We start from the raw sequence: 20,198 nt of genomic DNA, 5'->3' as shown, positions 1-20,198 counted from the left end.
GATTCAAACCACAGAAGAAGTTTGTTTTCAGAGCAATGCCCTTCGGACTGAACACAGCCCCAAGGATATTCACAAAGCTAGCAGACAGCATAGACCAACAGCTACGCACCGAGGGTGTTAGTGTGGTAGCATATTTAGACGACTGGTTGGTATGAGCAGCATCCAAGATTACTTGTCTGCTGGCAGCCCAAAAGGTGATCCAGTTTTTGGAACACTTGGGCTTCAAGATCAACTGCAAGAAGTCTCGTCTTACTCCAGCTCGACAATTCCAGTGGTTAGGAATCCAATGGATTTTAGTCACACCACCTCTCCATTCCATCCAAGAAGAGGAGAAAAATAGCGGGATCTGTCAGGAGACTAATCCGTCACAAGAGGATTTCAATATGCCAACAGGAAAGAGTATTGGGCTCTCTTCAGTTCGCAGCAGTGACAGACCCAATGCTAAAGGCACGTTTGAAAGATGCGCCAGGAGTCTGGACGAAATACGCATCAAACGCTCGGAGATCAACTAAGGTTGACCCCCGCCTTATTGCGCACGCAATTAAAGCCGTGGTCAACAACCAAGAGTCTAGTGCGGGTAATTACCCTGCAACCACCGCAACCATCAGTGGTGATACATACGGATGCCTCCTTGGACGGATGGGGAGGTCATTCTCACGACAAGAAAGTGCAAGGGAATTGGTCACGTCAGTTCAATACATTTCATATCAACATTTTGGAAGCTATGGCAGTATTCCTGATGTTGAAGAGACTATCCCCTCGCAGATCAATCCACATTAGATTGGTCCTAGACAACTAGGTGATAGTAAAGTGTCTAAATCGACAAGGCTCGAGATCACCCCACATCAACCATGTGATGTTAGCCATCTTCTACCTGGTAAGGAAGAAGGGATGACACATAGCAGTTCACTTACAAGGGATTCGCAATGTGACGGCGGACGCTCTATCCAGGCGAAAGCCCATGGAGACAGAATGGTCCCTAGACGCAGACTCATTCTCCTTCCTCTCGGAAAAAGTCCCAGAACTGCAAATCGACCTCTTCGCAACGAGCGACAACAAGAAACTACCTCGTTACGTAGCCCCTTACATGGACCCTCGAGCAGAAGCGATGGATGCCATGTCCCTAGACTGAAACAGGTGGAATCGCATTTACCTGTTTCCACCAACCAATCTCCTGCTAAGATCCTTCAGAGGGACAGCAGCAGTAGCAGCCCCCAAGTGGCCCAAAAGAAATTGGTTTCCTCTAGTCCTAGAGTTGAAACTGATGCTGTTTCCACTGCCGAATCCAGTGCTGTCTCAACTGGTCCAAAAGTCGACTGTCTACGCTTCATCCTCGAGAACCAGCAACCTACATCTAATGATTTTCTCGCCTTAGCAGCGAACAAAAATTTCAGAATCTCGAAGGATAAAGTTGACTTCATAGAGGAGTACAAATCACGTTCGACTAGGAGGCAATACGAATCGTCATGGAAGAAATGGGTGACCTTTGTGAAAGCAAGGAAACCGACAGAAATATCGATAGATTTCTGTCTTGCATTCTTCATAGACCTCCACGAACAATGCCTGGCCTCTACTACAATTACTTCTCATAAATCGGTCCTGGCAAGACCACTTCTGTACGCTTTGAGGTGGACCTCTCATGTGAAATCTTTAATAAGTTCCCAATAGCATGCACTAGACTCAAGCCTGCAGCCCCACCAAAGCCCATCACGTGGTCTTTGGACAAAGTCTTGCACTATGCTTCGAATCTGGACAATGAGGACTGTACTTTAAAGGATTTAACACAGAAAGTCATTTTTCTGTTTGCAATAGCCTCAGGGGGCTAGAGTTAGTGAAATAGTGGCCTTATCTAGAAACGAAAGCCATATTCAGTTCCTGGACTCAGGAGAACTGAACCTGTTTCCCAATCCTGCCTTTCTTGCCAAGAATGAGCTACCCACCAAGAGGTGGGGTACTTGGAGAATCTGCCCATTGAAGGAATATGCCTCTCTGTGCCCAGTAGAGTGTCTTAAGGTCTATCTTCGAAGAACTTTACACTACAAAGGAGGACAGCTCTTCAGAGGCGAAACTTCAGGATCAAACCTATCTTTAAGACAACTGAGAGCGAAGCTCACCTACTTTATTTTCAGAGCGGATCCTGACAGTACACCCACGGGCCACGATCCGAGGAAAGTTGCTTCTTCGTTGAACTTCTTTCAACATATGGACTTTGAGAGACTTCGCTCATACACTGGGTGGAAATCATCCAGAGTCTTCTACAAACATTACGCGAAGCATGTACATGAGATAAAAACACTTTGTGGTGGCGGCTGGTAGTGTCATTAAACCCGTCGTCTAGTGCTGCGATGAACAGTGGACTGTTTTGGGACTTTACAGTGCATTGGGTGCATGGGTATACCAACCCATTAGTGCAGATCACAACTATGGTTGACATACTGTTCTGTGTAGGTGCATATCTGATCAATACACCAGTGCCGAGTGAACGTTTGCATTACAGTGTTTATGCATTTCCGAACATCTGACTATGTCAGATAGATTTGGTTTCATATCTCCATTGAGTGGCGTTATTCTGATATTTGGTTTCATATCTCCATTGAGTGGCGTTATTCTGATAATGTATTTGTATATTTTTTTTACACGAGAAAATGTGTTTTGGTGTGTTGTAATGCTGGATCAGATTAATACTTTATTGTAACTACATTTGATAATTTAGTTGCATAATAAAATACTTAACCGTATTTGCGTTTTATTACTGCTCCCTCAGTTATAAGCTAATAAAGTATGCTAGAGTTTCACTAAACCCCAATGTTTTCCTTTTTGTTCCAACGGGAAATACAAACCTTGAATCCTTATTGTCAACATCGACATTTCCCTGCTGGGGGCAGGAGGCACTAAACCAGCTCCAGGTTTAGTGGATGTGACAGATCTCTGGAATCTCACATAAAGGTCTAGTAGACCAGATAAGGAAATCTATTCAAGGTAGAAGGTACATACACAAACCAACAGCTAATAGTAATTTCAAGACAATTCTCTACTATACTTCCATCAGCACGACATGGCCTGAGCCCAAAAAACGGATTTTGATCAAAGTGAAAAATCTATTTTTGGGTGAGAGGGCCATGTCGTCCTGATGGAACCCACCCTTTTGCTGATCCCTCCCAAAATTACTTTACCTGTGGCCATTTCAGCTTAACGGCAAGAATAGGAATGGCGTCGCGGTAGTAGTACGGAAGGAGATCCACTGGGTACCTAGAAAGGCACCCCTTTCTTTGCCACTCTTCCCCCTTACATCGAAGTGTTAAATCTATTCGGGGTGAAGATTGCCATGTGTCTTATCTAGAATACGTCCCGATATTATACGATATCCTTTATTGGATACTCGTGCCAGGAGTTGGAATCCTGGAGACCTTTGGTTTAATTCTCTGGGAGTTTCACTGAAGCAAATATCCCTTAGAAGGCTACCTATAGGAACCCTTCCATCAGGACAACATGGCCCTCTCACCCAAAAATAGATTTTTCACTTTGATTAAAATCTGTTTTACAGGTTATCAACAGTTAATTTATTATTGAATGATCCAAATGATTGTGCAATACTGTACTTCTTTGGGTTTAGTAGAGTAAATCCTTCTTATAATCATTTAATGTGGTGTGTTTGTAAGGTCTGGAACGAATTAGGCTATTTACACGTAAAAGTCGACTCACAATACGAAAAAATCACGTTACGAAAGCCACTCCAGAACAAATTAATTTCATGCTCAGAGGTATCACTGTAATCGAAACTATAGTCTGTAAACTGTAGGTAGTAGATTGGTCAGGGCACAGGCCACCTGTTAAAATACTACCACTAGAGAGTTATGGGGTCTTTTGACTGGCCATACAGTACTACACTGGATCCTTCTCTTTGGTTACTGTTCACTTACCCTTTGCCTACACATACACCGAATAGTCTGGCCTATTCTTTACATATTCTCCTCTGTTCTCATACACCTAACAACACTGGGATTACCAAAACCCTTTTGGTAAGGGTAGAAGAGACTCTTTAGCTATGGTAAGCAGCTCTTCTAGGAGAAGGTCACTCCAAAATCAAACCATTGTTCTCTAACCTTGGGTAGTGCCAAAGCCTCTGTACCATGGGCTTCCACTGTCTTAGGTTAGAGCTCTCTTGCTTGAGGGTACACTCAGCCACACTATTCTACCTAATTTCTCTTCCTCTTGTTTTGTTAAAGCTTTTATAGTCTTACAAAGCTGGTCTGACATAAGAGTAGATTATTTCATTCACATATTTTATTTGTGTATTTAAGAGATGTGTAGCCAGGTCGTGAGTGAGTTCCCCTCATGTAGGATTAAGTAAATGTATGTAAATTACCTAAGACTGTCATCATTCCTTTAATTGTATCTTTATTCAGTTCCGTATATGTAGATTTACGTCATTTTAAAGTATTAAATTTCTATTTCACGTAGTTTTGTTACAAAGTCTTATGTAACGTGTTAAAAGGTATGCTGTATGATGCAAGCTAGGCGATTGCATCATGTTTCCACGTAGTTAGAAGAGCCATGAAAATTCAAGACTAAAAATTATTCTTTTTTTCAATATTACGAGAGGAGGTGAGCGGAGTTATCTGAGAGTTGCCTCGCACACAACGATAGTACCCCTTCTTCAAATTGCTAAGTTGGCAACCTTACACCACTAGAACCATGCCCCCACACCACTAGAATGATATACAGTACTAGAAGTTACTAGAATGAATTAAATTAATAAATAAGGACCTAGCAATGCAGAGAAGAGACATCCAGCCTAACACTCAGAAGAGCCATCGTTCGACAGTCCTCTCTAGCATCTATTCAGCCACTACGTATCTCCTCTCCAACGTGCATAGTGTTTTCTCTCAAATGTGTATAGAGGTGTTCAAACATTGGTGATATTATTGTGTTTCTAAGTAAAAAGTGTTGTGTGTTAATGTAAGCACATTTTATAGTGTAAACTTTTGTAAATGGCTGTGTGAGATTAGGTTAAACGGTGAAGTGTATTTATTTTGCTTAACCGTTTGGTAACCTTGCGTGAGCCAAAGAACATAGGAGTAACAGTTAAGTATATGTAAGTGTAAATATGTTTTATTTTCTAGAGTTAAATGTATCAACTTTTTTCATTAACTGTCAAAATTAAATACTGTATTTTAATTAATTAATTTCTAAAGAGTGAAACAAGTGATTGTATAATTTTTGGGCTCAAGCCATGTCGTCCTGATGGAAGGTTCCTTCAGTAGCTTCCTTAGGGTATATATGACTATAGTAGATATTCCCAGAGAATTAAACTAAAGGTTTCAGAGAATTCTAACTTCTGGCGCGAGTACCCTAAAGGTTTCCCTCTAGGATATCGTATATCAACAGGGGACGCATGCATTAACACGCCACATGGCTATTTGCACCCCACATAGCGTCAACGCTTCAAGGGGGAGAGGTGGCGAGATAACTGAGGAGCCGCTCCAAAGTTACCCTCCTTCATTACTGCTACGGTACTTGCGACGTAAACAAATGGCAACCATATTGTGTGACGTCACGTCTGTCCTCATTCCTCTGTTAGTAGCTTCTACCTCAGTTGGTTTTTCCCGAATTGCCTTTCTTTATCCGTGTTCATCGATCGTCATGTCGCAGCCTTCGACCTCGCCTTCTTCTGGAAAGTTGAGTACCAGGTTCTTGTATTGTTTAAATAAGCTCTGGCCGTAAAGTAACGATTTTTTATCCTTTAATCTTGTGTTTTGTGGCAGAGCTGTGCCTCGACCGGAGGCGCCATTTTACGACGCCGCTGTTCGCCTCGCATGCTTTAGTTAGTTAGCCAGAACAGCCCTCCCGGTCTTATAACTAATTAATATCATTAGTTATTTAGTCTTCATTGCTAGGAATTAGTTATATTATGCCGTTAGTATTCGTTTTAGGCAACTAGTGTTTGCCTAACCCCATGCTAGATTGCTAGCCTAGCCCCTAGGCTCGATAGCCTAGTGTTCATGTTTACTTTGCATGATATAATAAGTGTTCCTAGGTTATTGTAAATGAAGATATAAGCATTCTAAACATACAAGATTCAGTGTTGCACATGTACTTTCGCCTTCTAGGGACCATACAAGGGACCGTGCTTGGTCCACCCATACCACACTCCCCTAACCCAACGTTGGGGCCCTTGTATGCTTCCTTATATCCCGTTACCTACGGGTAACCTCCCTCTGGGTAGCCTTGCTATATCTTAGCCCCCCTACCCGGGATAGTTTTCGGGTAGGTTAGGCTAGGTTGTTCTTCCCTCTTCCCTACATAGTATATGGAGGGACCTAGGACAGAACCCCAGAGTACCTATCGCTCTTCCCAGTCCACCTTAGGGGAACGACTTCCCCTTAGGGTATCGACTGAGACCGAAGGTGGAAGGGCTCTGCCCTTCCCCCTAGACTGCACTTGGTTGGGACACTCCCTTCCTCCCTGCAGCCTAGCGATGTGTCTTTCCCAGACCTCCCTAACCTAGGAGAAAGGTTCTCCTGGTTTAGGTTAGGCCTTGGGGGATTCTGTCTTATTATAGTTTAGGACAGTACACCAGTGCTGTACCTGATCTGAGCTAACCCTCCCTAGGTTGGGGAGCATTTCTCTCCTGCCCGGGCAGACTAGCACCTAACAGATTCCCCCCACCCCCTAAAGACCCTTAACCCCTCCCCCACTCTATCCCTTTGTGTTGGCTTGCCTTCACACTCCTGTCTGCTGTCCTACAACTCCTCCCCTGGGGAGAGTTGTAGGGTTAGCTGTGCTCTTCTGCATGGCTGGCCACTCTGCTACACTTCCCCTACATAGTCGTACTATGGGGTGGTGCCGGCGGCCGACCTGCCGGCGGAAGATCCCCCCTCTTTGAGTGCCCTCTGTCCCTCCCTTGGGTTACCACAGGCTTCTGGCTGTCTGCCGGCTCCCTGCCGCCGGATGATAGGCGTATCCCCTCCTATCATGAGAGCACTCCTTCCGGAGGGAAGCCGGTCGGGTATCGGATATTACCCTTCCTTACCTTCCCTCCTTACCTTTCTCTCTCTCTATCACGGTGCCGGTCCACTGCCACCTCCGCTTGCCGGCGCTAGCCGCCGACACCCCAGGTGACCTTTCCACTTCATAAGATGCTACCATCCTAGGATTACCTATAGCGACAGCCTGCCGGCTGCCGCCCCTTGCCAACGCTAACCGCCTACATCCCAGGTATCCATCCCCTCCATCTTATGAGGTCAGCTATGGTTCACCAATGCCGGCTGCCGGAGGCCGCCGTCCTGCCGGTGACCCGCCGCCGTGGCGGCGATCGCCTCCCTCTGTCTCTTCTCTCTGCTGCTCAGTGTGTGGCCTTAGATGGATTCACCCTGCCGAACCGGCCTCCGGCTTTCCGCCGGTCTGCTGGCGCCGCTACCTGAGGCTCTAATGGACAAGCATCCCTTCCCCGGCTGCTGGCCCCGCGCCGGCAGTCGCTCTGATGCAGCCGGATAGCCTGACCACTTTTTCATTGGTATTTCATACCTTCTAAAACAGTGGTTATGGTGTACGGTTGCACAGTACAACATTTTCCAGCATACTCTGTGCTTCTCAGTGCAGTCTCTTGCCGGGACCTACCCAATTATATAAGGGGGTTTATCCTATTTTCCCCCTCTCTCTCCCTAGGTTCTGAATGATTTCAGATCCTTTCCATTCTGTAGACAATTCCTTAATAAGGAAGCCTAAGCTTGGCTCATCCATAAGGATGCTCTCCCTCCTTTAGAACCTTCAGGTCCTAAGGAATTGACTGCAGAAAAGGTCACGGTAACCGGCTGGACGAGATTCACAAGTATGTGTCTTCCTACTTCCTTTCTAGCTCACCTATCCTGAGCTCATAATAAAACCAATCCTACAGAGATAAGTCAATCTTAATCTTAAGAGTAATGTAACCCATAACTATGTCTTCCATATACTTATAGTCTCTTTCTTTTACAGGAGGAGATCGTGAAGTGTGAGAGCTCCTTCTGCGGAGTTCGCCGCCCGGACTTCTACAGGCATAAGGCGTGCTGGACCCACGCCCCCTGTGTTGCCAAGAAGGGTAACCTCAAGTACTGGGATCCGCAGACCTGTTCAACCTGCAAAGGCCTTCTTGATGAGGCGTTTGATAACCCTCCGTCCACGGAGGTCAGGGACATCACTCGAGAGAAACTGCGCAAGTGGTGCGTGGTTTCCAGAAGAACGCTACCGGGCCTTATCTCCCAAATGAAAAGATGAGGGCCATGCTTTTCCCAAAAGCATCTTCAGATTCTGTGGTTCCCCAGGATCAGATTCCCACCGTTCAACTGGTGGTTGAACCCGACTTTTCGGTTACACTCCGAAAGTGTCACCTAGACGAGGTGGAGAAGATGTCGGAAGTGTCCGACGATACCAAGAGGACCCTCATGGGGGAGGATCTGGAGGAAGAGGAGGATCAGGTGGAGTACCTTGATTCGGAGGGCGAGGTCGCCCCAGCACCTCCGGTAACCCCTGTAGTGGTCAAGGAGCCTGTCCCCTCTACCTCCACCGCCTTGTAACCCCTGCCAACCGCCACCGAAGATGCCATCCGGATGTTGGTGGCTCTGATGGACGAGAAGCTCCGAAAGAATCAGGAGGAGCTCAAAAGTACTATTATGGGGTTTAAGCAACCGAAGAAGATCTCGGTTAAGGACATCCCCCACTGCTCGGATTCTAACCCCTGGAGGTACGCCGAGCATATGCCAATTACTACTGGCAAAATCTTTATAAACAACAAGCTAGGATCCATCCTCTTGGAAGAAGTGGAATTCTTCCCCAGCTTTGAGGCTTACCCGGACTGTTACGTCCGGCTCAGGTCCGAACCGACCTCCAAGGAGGAGACTGAACCCAAGGAGGAGACTGAACCCAAGGAAGTGATCGTGTTCAATCACTCAAAAGCCCAAGCCATGCTGGCAGACTGTCTTAAGAGCCGGGGTTTTACCAACTCTAAAATGCCGGCATCAAGCAAGAAACACCCGTCCTTTCTTGCTCCCTCTACTGCAACCTTTCCCTTCGTGGAAAAGGCCTTCCATGCGGTCATGAAGGCGGTGGAGGAAGGAGAGCCCTGCCCTACACTGGAGGAGTGCAGGCCTCTCTCCCTCGCCCTTCCCCCCGACGACAGATTCTGGAAAGATATCTAGTTTACCTTCACGGTCGGGAAACTGGAACCTGACGCAGCTGGTTGTCAGTTTAATAAAGACCTTCCAAAACTAGACGACCACCTTCTTCGTCGGGAACAGGAGACCAAAGAGAAGCTAGCCGCCTCCCTGTCCCATCAGATTCAGCTCGAAGTCATGGCCGGGGACGCTAGGGTCCCAGACTTGTATATGGTTCTCGCGAAGACCCACCTAGTCACAGTGATGAAGGACTTATATAGCTTCATCAGGGCCCGGAGAGCCTGCAGAGAGTTCGTGTTTGTCAACGCGGCGGTAAAACACGAACCCCGGAAACTAATCTCCTCCAACATCTGGGGCAAACATCTCTTCCCGACAGCTCTGGTGAAAGAGATAGTGGACAAAGCCGCCACTGAGAATCGGAACCTTCTCAGTAAGTGGGGCATGTCCCGCAAAAGAAAGTCCTCTCAGGAAGAAGGCCCTCAGCCTAAGAGGAAATCTTCAAAATCTAGGCCCCAGCAACGTCAGCCAAAACGCCAGTTTCCGGCTCCCGCTACTCCCCAAGTGGTCGTGCAGCCACAACAGACCTTTCAGTTGGTCCCCCAACCGGTGGTGTCGCAGTCACCGGTCTTCACTCCTGCCTTCGAACGACAGTCCACTACCTTTCATCCCAGAGGTAGAGGCTCCAGCAGAGACTCCTCTCGCCGTCCCTCCAGGGGCAGAGGAGGAAGGGGAGCTAGCGACCGACGTGGCAAACCCTCGGGAAACCAGAAGCAATGAAGTGCTTATGGTGGGAGGAAGACTCCGCCACTTTCAGGATCATTGGACCTTCGATCCTTGGGCACACAGCATCATCAAGAAGGGACTGGGTTGGAGCTGGACACAACGACTTCCAACCTTCCACCAATTCTTCCAGCCATCAACCCCCCTCTTGGAAGAATATGTCCTAGAACTCTTGAACAAGAAGGTGATCAAGAGGGTAAAGTCCACCAGGTTCCAGGGAAGACTATTTTGTGTTCCCAAGAAAGACTCAGACAAACTCAGAGTCATTCTCGACTTGTCCCCCCTCAACAAGTGCATTGCGAACAACAAATTCAAGATGCTGACTCTTCATCAAATAAGAGCCCTACTGCCTCACAAGGCCTACACGGTCTAAATAGACCTGGCGGATGCCTATTGGCACATCCCAATGAACCACCACGCTTCCTCCTACCTAGGATTTCGGCTCCAAAGAAGAAGCTACGCCTTCAGAGCCATGGCCTTCGGGCTCAACGTGGCTCCGAGAATCTTCACCAAGCTAGCAGACACAATCGTCCACCAGCTACGCTTTCAGGGCGTCCAAGTGATGGCCTACTTCAACGACTGGTTGGTCTGGTCGACATCGCCAGAGGAATGTTTGAGAGCTTGCAGAAAAGTCACCCAGTTCCTGGAACATCTAGGTTTCAAGATAAACACCGAGAAGTCTCGCCTCGCTCCAGCTCAGAAGTTCCAATAGTTAGGAATCCATTGGAATCTTCAGTCACACCGCCTTTCCATCCCGCTGAAGAAAAGGAAAGAAATAGTCGGGTCTGTCAGAAGACTTCTAAAATCCAAACGGATTTCAAGACGACAACAGGAGCAAGTACTCGGCTCCCTACAGTTTGCCTCAGTGACAAACCCAGTGCTACGAGCACAGCTAAAGGATGCCTCAGGAGTCTGGAGACAAAACGCATCCATCGCTCGAAGAGATCTCAAGAGACCCCTACCGAACAGGCTTCACTCACTTCTAAGCCTGTGGTCAGAAGCAAGGACCTTGAAAAGATCCATCCCTCTTCTACCTCCACCTCCATCGATCAACATCCACACGGACGCCTCTCTGAAGGGTTGGGAAGGTCACTCCCATCAACGACAGGTTCAAGGAACATGGTCTCCCTTGTTCAAGACGTTTCACATCAACATCTTGGAGGCCATGACTGTTCTTCTCACCCTGAAGAAATTATCCCCGCGTCCCTCGATCCACATCCGTCTGACTCTGGACAGCTCAGTAGTAGTCAGATGTCTCAATCGTCAGGGCTCGAGATCGCCCCAAATAAACCAGGTGCTATTACCCATCTTCCGCCTGGCGGACAGGAAGAAATGTCACTTGTCTGCAGTTCACCTACGAGGATTCCGCAATGTGACGGCGGACGCTCTATCGAGGACAAGACCCATAGAGTCGGAATAGTCTCTAGACGCAAGATCATTCTCCTTCATCTCTCGTCAAGTCCCGGAACTACGGATTGATCTCTTCGCGACGAGCGACAACAAGCAACTTCCTCGATATGTGGCCCCTTACGAGGACCCCAAAGCGGAAGCAGTGGAGGCGATGTCCCTGGATTGGAACAGATGGTCCAAGATTTACCTGTTCCCTTCACCCAACCTTCTGCTGAAAGTCCTCGCCAAACTGAAAACCTTCAAGGGGACAGCAGCTCTAGTGGCTCCCAAGTGGCCTCGGAGCAACTGGTTTCCCCTGGTCCTGGAGCTACAGCCCAGGATCATCCCCCTGCCGGGCCCAGTTCTCTCCCAACAGGTGCAGAAGTCGACTGTCTTCGCTTCATCAAAGAAAGTCAAAGACCTCCATCTCATGATTTTCTCTCCCTACCCGTAAAGAAAAGGTTTGGGATCTTGATGAAAAGTATAGACTTTCTAGAGGAATACAAAACAAAGTCTACCAGAAGGCAATACGAATCATCCTGGAAGAAGTGGGTATCTTTCGTCAAGGCAAAAAACCCTACGGAAATCTCCATAGGTTTTTGCATGTCCTTCTTCATTCACCTTCATGGACAAGGCTTAACTGCCAATACGATTTCCACTTGCAAATCGGCCTTGACTAGACCACTACTGTACGCCTTCCAAATAGATTTGTCCAGCGAAATCTTCAGCACCTCCACCGAGACCCATCACCTGGTCCCTGGATAAGGTGCTCCATTTTGCCCCTAGCTTCGACAACGAATCTTGCCCTCTGCAAGACTTGACTCAAAAAGTAATTTTCCTTTTTGCTCTCGCCTCGGGAGCCCGAGTCAGTGAAATAGTGGCATTATCAAGAGAAGAGGGCCAGATACAGTTCCCCGACACAGGGGAACTTACCCTCTTCCCCGACCCCACGTTTCTAGCTAAAAACGAACTACCCACCAAAAGATGGGGCCCCTGGAGAATCTGCCCCCTGAAGGAAGATGTCTCTCTATGGCCAGTGGAGAGTCTTAAGGTCTATCTTTGAAGAACTTCAGACTTTGGTGGAGGACAACTCTTTAAAGGAGAAACGTCGGGCAGTGACCTGTCACTGAAACAACTAAGAGCGAAAATCACCTACTTTATTCGCAGAGCGGATCTTGACAGTACACCCGCAGGTCATGATCCTAGGAAAGTCGCATCTTCCTTGAACTTTTTCCAAAGAATGGATTTCAAAAGCCTCCGATCCTTTACGGGCTGGAAATCATCGCGAGTGTTCTTCAAACACTATGCGAAACAGGTGCACGAAATAAAATATTTCGTGGTAGCAGCCGGCAGTGTAATGAAACCTGCTGCTTAGATCTGCGTAGAACAGCGAGTTATTTCGGGTCTCTAACTCAACGGGTGCCTGTGTTGACTCTAGTGCAATACATAGTGATTTCAAGGGACACTTAGTGTTACTGATAGACTGTTCTTCATCAAGGTGAAGTGACATAGATTCTTACACGTGTGCCACATGTTCTTGGACATGAAGTGTATACTGACTCTAAAGACTGGCTTTCCCCCGGGAACTTGTGTTTAAAGGCAAAAACTTTCCCTTTCAGATTCCACATCACCGTCTTTACTGGAAATCTGTCTGCTATCCAATATTATTATTGTAAATAATTTCTATAATTCCTTGCAATTCTTCAAATAAAATAATTATTTTATTTACCATATGCGTCTTATTTCGCTCCTATCTTTCATATGAAAATAAATTGCTGTTATAGTTTTATTTGCCCCTAATTCTATGGTTATTTTATGTCTAATATACCTACTGTCTAATATACACTCACCTAATGGCATAATATTGTTCTTTCACAAATATTAACCTTCTGATCTGTCTTCGAGACCGACACGATCTCTTCGCCCAGGTGAGTCTATCTTCGTCAGATTACTTCGACATATCCCTCTTGTCCAAACAGGACTTTCCTGCCAGGGGGGCAGGAAGCCAGGTCCTTGTAGGACCAATGGTAGTGACATTTAACGGAGATGTCATGGTCTCTACGGTCACCAGACCATAGGAATATTATTCGAAGTAGAAGGCACTTGGAATGGGGAAAAATCCACGATACATTAATTCTCTGGTACACTTCCCTCAGGACGACATGGCTTGAGCCCAAAAAATGGATTTTGAGCGAAGCGAAAAATCTATTATTGGGTGAGATAGCCATGTCGTCCTGATGGACCCGCCCGACTGTTCCAGTTCAGCCTACCAGGCCCCTCCCTGCTATACTGTATCGCGGAGGTTGGTAGAAGCTGTACTTCGGAATGAGGACGGACGTGACGTCACACAATATGGTTGCCATTTGTTTACGTCGCGAGTACAGTAGCAGTAACGGAGGAGGGTAACTTTGGAGCGGCTCCTCAGTTATCTCGCCACCTCTCCCCCTCGAAGCGTTGACGCTATGTGGGGTGCAAATAGCCATGTGGCGTGTTAATGCATGCGTCCACTGTTGATATACGATATCCTAGAGGGAAACCTTTAAGGTAATCGTGCCAGAAGTTAGAATTCTCTGAAACCTTTAGTTTAATTCTCTGGGAATATCTACTATAGTCATATATACCCTAAGGAAGCTACTGAAGGAACCTTCCATCAGGACGACATGGCTATCTCACCCAAAAATAGATTTTTCACTTCGCTCAAAATCCGTTTTTTAAAGTATCATTTTCTTCTTAGTCTAAGGTCTAGTTCAGATTTAATATTTCAAGTTTTTTATTTTGGTGTTAATTTTTAAGAAATTTTTATTTTCTTATAGAATATATTTAATTTTAAAGTGTGTATTATTTAGATCACCAATAATTATTTCAGAGCTTTGCTCGTATCTCCTGACTAAAATCTGAAGTAAGAGGTTGATTTAAGAATATTTCCCGTTGAAACCAAAGTAATCGGCCAGTTTTGTTTTGAGTGTAAAGTAAAGATACCTTTTAGATATTCAGTGTTCATATATATTATTATCTGGGAGTTGCGTATTATTTTCTTAGCTCAGAGGTATTTCTATTGTGTATCAATTTATGTAATATAAAGCAGGCGAGTTTTGGAGCTCGGAAATTTACGTAATTAGTTAGCCGTAATAATAGTTTATATAGCACTTATTTATTTTAATGTTGTTACTGTTCTTGAAATATTTTATTTCTCTTTGTTTCCTTTCCTCACTGGGGTATTTTCCCTGTTGGGGCCCTGGGCTTAGAGCATCCTGCTTTTCCAACTAGGGTTGTAGCTTGGCAATTAAAAATAATAATGAGATGATTCCATACCCTAAAAAATTTGGGGATGAAAAGGAATAACCCCGAGGGGTTATGTCTTACGAGACTGCTGTCCTATGCAGGCGTGAAGGAGCGAAGAAGAGACCACAAGGAAGTGATCTGATAAGCTCTCTAACTCTTGGACAGAAGTTGGGGAAAATAGTCCCGAAAGATTAATTTTCCCTCAAGTCCTGTTGTGAAAAAAAGTATAGCTAGGAAAATACAAATTAGTTCAATTTTGTTATTTGTATGGTTTTGCTATTGACTATTTTTTCGTAATTTGTTGAGCTCCTGTCCAATCATTCTCAAAATTTCTTTCTAATTTTTGGGCTCGAGCCATGTCGTCCTGATGAAAGTTCCTCATAACTGTATAATAGTGTTGATCCTGTTGTCCCTTTCAATGAGAAACTCATGTGCTAAGGAACCAAGTGAAGGACAAACCGTGGTTCAATGACAATTGTAGATGTGCTTATTTTATAGGTAATAGGTTGGCCAGGGCACCAGCCGCCCGTTGAGATACTACCACTAGAAAGGTATTGGATCCTTTGACTGGCCAGACAGTAATGCATTGGATCCCTCTCTCTGGTCATGGCTTATTTTTTCTTTGCCTACACTTACAGAGAATAGTCTGGCATATTCTTTACATATTCTCGTCTTTCCTCATACACCTGACAACAATGAGATACTTAACACTTCTTCACCCAAGGGGTTAATTACTGTACTGCAATTTGTAAAGTGTACTTTCCTCTTGGTGAGGGTAGAGAAGAGACTCTTTAGCTATGGTAAGCAGCTCTTCTAGGAGAAGGACACTCCAAAAATAAACCATTGTTCTCTAGTCTTGGGTAGTGCCATAACCTCTGTACCATGGTCTTCCATTGTCATGGGTTAGAGTTCTCTTGCTTGAGGGTACACTCAGGCACACTATTCTATCTTATTATTTTTTTTCTTCCTCTTGTTTTTTTGAAATGGTGTGTTGGGCAGGCTTAAAAGAAGGGCCATGGATGCCTGGTGGTTTATCAAGAGGTTGTCTTTTCCTTTTTCTGACTTTTTCTTCTCAAAACCATCCTTACTGTCCTCCCTTCAGTTGAAGTGGCTATCCTGCAGGGTATTTAGCCTTGCATGGTGTATCGGCTCCTCCATGTTGACCAGTTTTTCCGACTTTTTACTATAGTCTATGGGTATCATCAATCACTTTATTTATAATTCTGTACATATTGTTTTTGTTATAATTGTTGTTAATCTAGTTTTTAAGTATGATGTCTCTTTTTTATTTCTATTAATTCTTATGTTGTCTGGAGACATTGAGCGAAATCCGGGACCAGTACGTCCTAGATTTCGTCAATGTCGTCTTCTGTATTGCAATATTCGTGGTCTTCATGCAAATATCCAAGACCTTACAGTTGCGTTCAGACAGTATGATATTCTTTTGTGCTCAGAAACTTTGGTTTCTAATATGAGGCACTCATCTGAGCTCCTTATAACTGGTTTTAAGAAGCCAATAATGTTGAAACGTGATGCCATCCCTAGGGCTAGGGGAATGGCGGTGTATATTAGGACCGAGTACCCTGCTTCTCATAAGTCCTGCTATCAATGTGGATGTCATGAGATTCAGGTAATAAAAGTTTGTGGCAGGCATAACAACTTTTATTTGTGTTCGATCTACCGGAATCCAGACACGGATGATTCTATCTTCGATTGTCTTCTTACCATTATGGCTAAGATACAAGAAGATGATAGAAAGGCTTCTTTTGTCTTTGTTGGTAATTTTAATGCTCACCATAGGGAGTGGTTAAGTTCTATCTCTCCTACCGATCGCCATGGCTTAAGAGCTTTAGACTTTGCCTCTGAATCAGGCTGTGAGCAAATCATAAATGAAGCTACTCACAGGTCTGGTAATTGCTTGGACCTCGTATACACTGACTCCCCTGGCGTTATAACTAGTAAGGTTGGTTCTCCAGTCGGGACATCTGATCATGCCTTGATTTCATTATTAGTGAAGACTGAGCAGCCTGTCCCTGATATATCATATTCTTGTAAAATTCATATGAAATCCCAAGCAGACTGGAATGAGATTTTGCATGATCTTTTGTGCTTGAATTGGTCACAATTATATAATAGTGTAGATCCTGTTGTCCCTTTGAATGAAAATCTAGTCAACATAATTGATAGGCGTATCCCTTCTCGTGTGCTAAGGTATCGAGTGAAGGACAAACCGTGGTTCAATGATGATTGTAGACGTGCTTATTTGGAGAAGCAGGAGGCCTATCACCTATGGAAGGGTAACAGATCAGACTTGACCTGGAACAACTATACTCAGCTTCGAGCTTTTGCTCAGAGAGTTTATGCCTCAACGGAAAAGGAGTACAATTTAACCATAAAAGAAACACTTTCTGGTACAACTCAGGAACATAAATGGTGGTCTACCCTTAAATCTGCACTCTTTGGTGTAGATGCAACAGTTCCTCCTTTACTTAAACCAGATGGCTCAGTCACTCACTGTCCAAAGGAAAAGGCAACCCTTTTGGCTAATGTTTTTGACAGTAAACAGAGTTATGAAAAACTTGAACTTCCTCATTCCTGTTTTCCTGAGGCTAAACTAACTAGTTTAGCTTTTCGATCTCGTGAGATTAAAGCTCTGTTGGTGGACCTTGATGCTTATGGAGGTGTAGACCCAAATGGTATTTTTCCTTTGTTTTTTATAAAGACAGCAGATTTCTTAGCTCCAAAGTTATCTGTTATTTTGCGCAAGTTAGCAAGAAGAGGAGCTTTTAGCACTTGTTGGAGAATTGGTAATGTTACTCCTCTATGTAAATGTGTTTGTGGTAGCTCAAGTCCCACTGATTACCGCCCAATTTCCATAACTCCCATATTATCTAAAGTTTTTGAACGTCTTCTGGCAAAACGTCTTAATAGGTTTGCTGAAGGTAATCATCTACTCCCTAGTTTGCAATTTGGTTTTCGTAAAGGCCTTGGAGCATGTGATGCCCTTCTTACAATCTTGAATGCTGTACAGAAATCCCTTGATTGTGGTCGGGAAGTTCGTATGATTGGCCTTGATTTTAGTGCTGCCTTTGACCGTGTTAATCATGAGGCCCTTGTTTTCAAACTGAAACAGTTGGGAGTGGGTGGGTCGTTTCTTAGCATTATTATTGATTTTTTAAGTAATAGATCTCAAAGAGTTGTTGTTGATGGGCACCATAGTGATTATAGGAATGTGATATCCGGTGTTCCACAGGGTAGTGTTCTTGGCCCATTACTTTTCATACTATATACACATGACATGTGGTTTGGCCTAGAAAACAAGCTTGTTGCATATGCAGATGATGCTACTCTCTTTGCATCAATTCCATCCCCTGAATGTAGATCTGGGGTTGGTGAATCCCTTAATAGAGATTTAGCTAGAATTAGTGCATGGTGCAAATTATGGGGTATAAAGTTGAATCCTAACAAAACTCAAAGTATGATTGTAAGTACTAGGTCAAGGACGGTGGCTCCTCAACATCCGGATCTCGGTAATGATAATGTTTCTTTAAATTTGTATGACCATTTCAAAATTTTAGGTGTGATTCTCGACAGCAAATTTACTTTTGAGAAACATATAAGGTCTGTGTCTTCTTCAATTGCACAAAAAATAGGCTTATTGAGAAAGTCTTTTAAGATTTTCGGTGATCAATCTATTCTGAAGAAGTGTTTTAATTCTTTCATTCTACCTTGTTTTGAGTATTGTTCTCCTGTCTGGTGTTCAGCTGCTGATTCTCATCTTAATTTGTTGGACAGAAACTTACGGTCTATTAAATTTCTTATTCCTGATCTAGACATTAATCTCTGGCACCGTCGTTCAATTAGTTCATTATGCATGTTGCTTAAGATTTTTCATAACTCTGACCATCCTTTACATCCAGATCTCCCTCGACAATTCTATCCTGTTCGTAATACTAGGCAGGCAGTTAATTCTAATAGCCAGGCCTTCTCCATCATGAGGCTCAATACTACGCAGTACTCTAGAAGTTTTATTCCAGCTGTTACCAAGTTGTGTAATGATCTTCCTAATCGGGTAGTTGAATCAGTAGAATTTCAAAAGTTCAAAATTGGAGCAAATGCTTTTTTGTTGACCAGGCAGACATGAGTCTTTTTATAGTTTATTTAAGACATATTTGTTTTTGATGTTGTTAATAGTTTATATATGACATGTCTGTTTTGACATTGTTACTTTTTTTAGAATGATTTATTGTTAATTTGTTCTCTTCATTTATTTATTTCCTTATTTCCTTTCCTCACTGGGCTATTTTTCCCTGTTGGAGCCCCTGGGCTTATAGCATCTTGCTTTTCCAACTAGGGTTGTAGCTTGGATAGTAATAATAATAATAATAATTTGGAGAAGAAGGAAGCCTATCATCTTTGGAAGTGTAACAAATCAGATTTGACCTGGAATAACTATACTCAGCTTAGAGCTTTTGCTCAGAGAGTTTATGCTTCAACTGAATACAATGTAACCATAAAAGAAACCCTTTCTGGTACAACCCAGGAACAAAAGTGGTGGACTACCCTTAAATCTGCACTCTTTGGTGTAGATGCAACAGTTTCTCCTTAACTTAAACCAGATGGCTCTGGCACTCACCGTCCAAAGGAAACGTCAACCCTTTTGGCTGATGTGTTTGACAGTAAACAGAGTAAGGAGAAACTCGAACTTCCTCATTTCTATTTTCCTGAGGCTAAACTAACTAGTTTAGCTTTTCGATCTCATGAAATTAAAGCTCTCTTGATGGACCTGGATGCTTATGGAAGTGTAGACCCAAATGGGATTTTTCCTTTGCTTTTTATAAAGACTGCAGATTTCTTAGCTCTAAAGTTATCTGTTATTTTGTGCAAGTTAGCAAGAAAAGGAGCTTTTAGCACTTGTTGGAGAATTGGTAATGTTATCCACTATGTAAATGTGTTTGTGATAGCTCAAGTCCAACTGATTACCGCCCAATTTCCATAACGCCCATATTATCTTAAAGTTTTTGAACGTCCTCTGGCAAAACATCTCCATAGGTTTGCTGAAGGTAATCATGTGTTCCATAGTTTGCAATTTGGTTTTCATAAAGGCCTTGGAGCATGTGATGCCCTTCCTACAATCTCCAATGCTGTACAGAAATCACTTGATTGTGGTCGGGAAGTTCGTATGATTGGCCTTGATTTTAGTGTTGCCTTTGACTGTGTTAATCATGAGGCCCTTGTTTTCAAATTCAAACGGTTAGGAGTGGATCGGTTGTTTCTCAGCATTATTATTGAATTTTTAAGTAATAGATCTTATAGAGTTGTTGTTGATGTGCACCACAGTGAGTATAGGAATGTGATATCTGTGTTACACAGGGTGTGTTTTTGGCCCATTACTTTTCATACTATATACACATGACATGTGATTTGGCCTAGAAAACAAGCTTGTTGCATATTAAGTGCTACTCTCTTTGCATCAATTCCATCTCTTGAATGTAGATCTGGGGTTGCTGAATCCCTTAATAGGGATCTAGGTACAATTAGTGTTTGGTGCAAATTATGGGGTATGAAGTTGAATCCTAACAAAACTCAAAGTAT

At 44.1% G+C, this 20,198-nt stretch overlaps 1 protein-coding gene across 1 annotated transcript in view; it reads right to left on the bottom strand.

The window, feature by feature from the left end:
- Positions 1 to 20,198, bottom strand: part of Polr3D (RNA polymerase III subunit C53) — a 182,547-nt gene that overhangs the window by 33,140 nt on the left and 129,209 nt on the right. The gene's annotated exons all lie outside the window — the stretch shown is intronic.

Source organism: Palaemon carinicauda, chromosome 19, assembly GCF_036898095.1.
Source record: "Palaemon carinicauda isolate YSFRI2023 chromosome 19, ASM3689809v2, whole genome shotgun sequence".
Classification (NCBI taxonomy): Eukaryota; Metazoa; Arthropoda; class Malacostraca; order Decapoda; family Palaemonidae; genus Palaemon; species Palaemon carinicauda.
The sequence above is the reverse complement of the archived record's forward strand: the minus strand, read 5'-3'. Positions and strand labels throughout refer to the sequence as shown.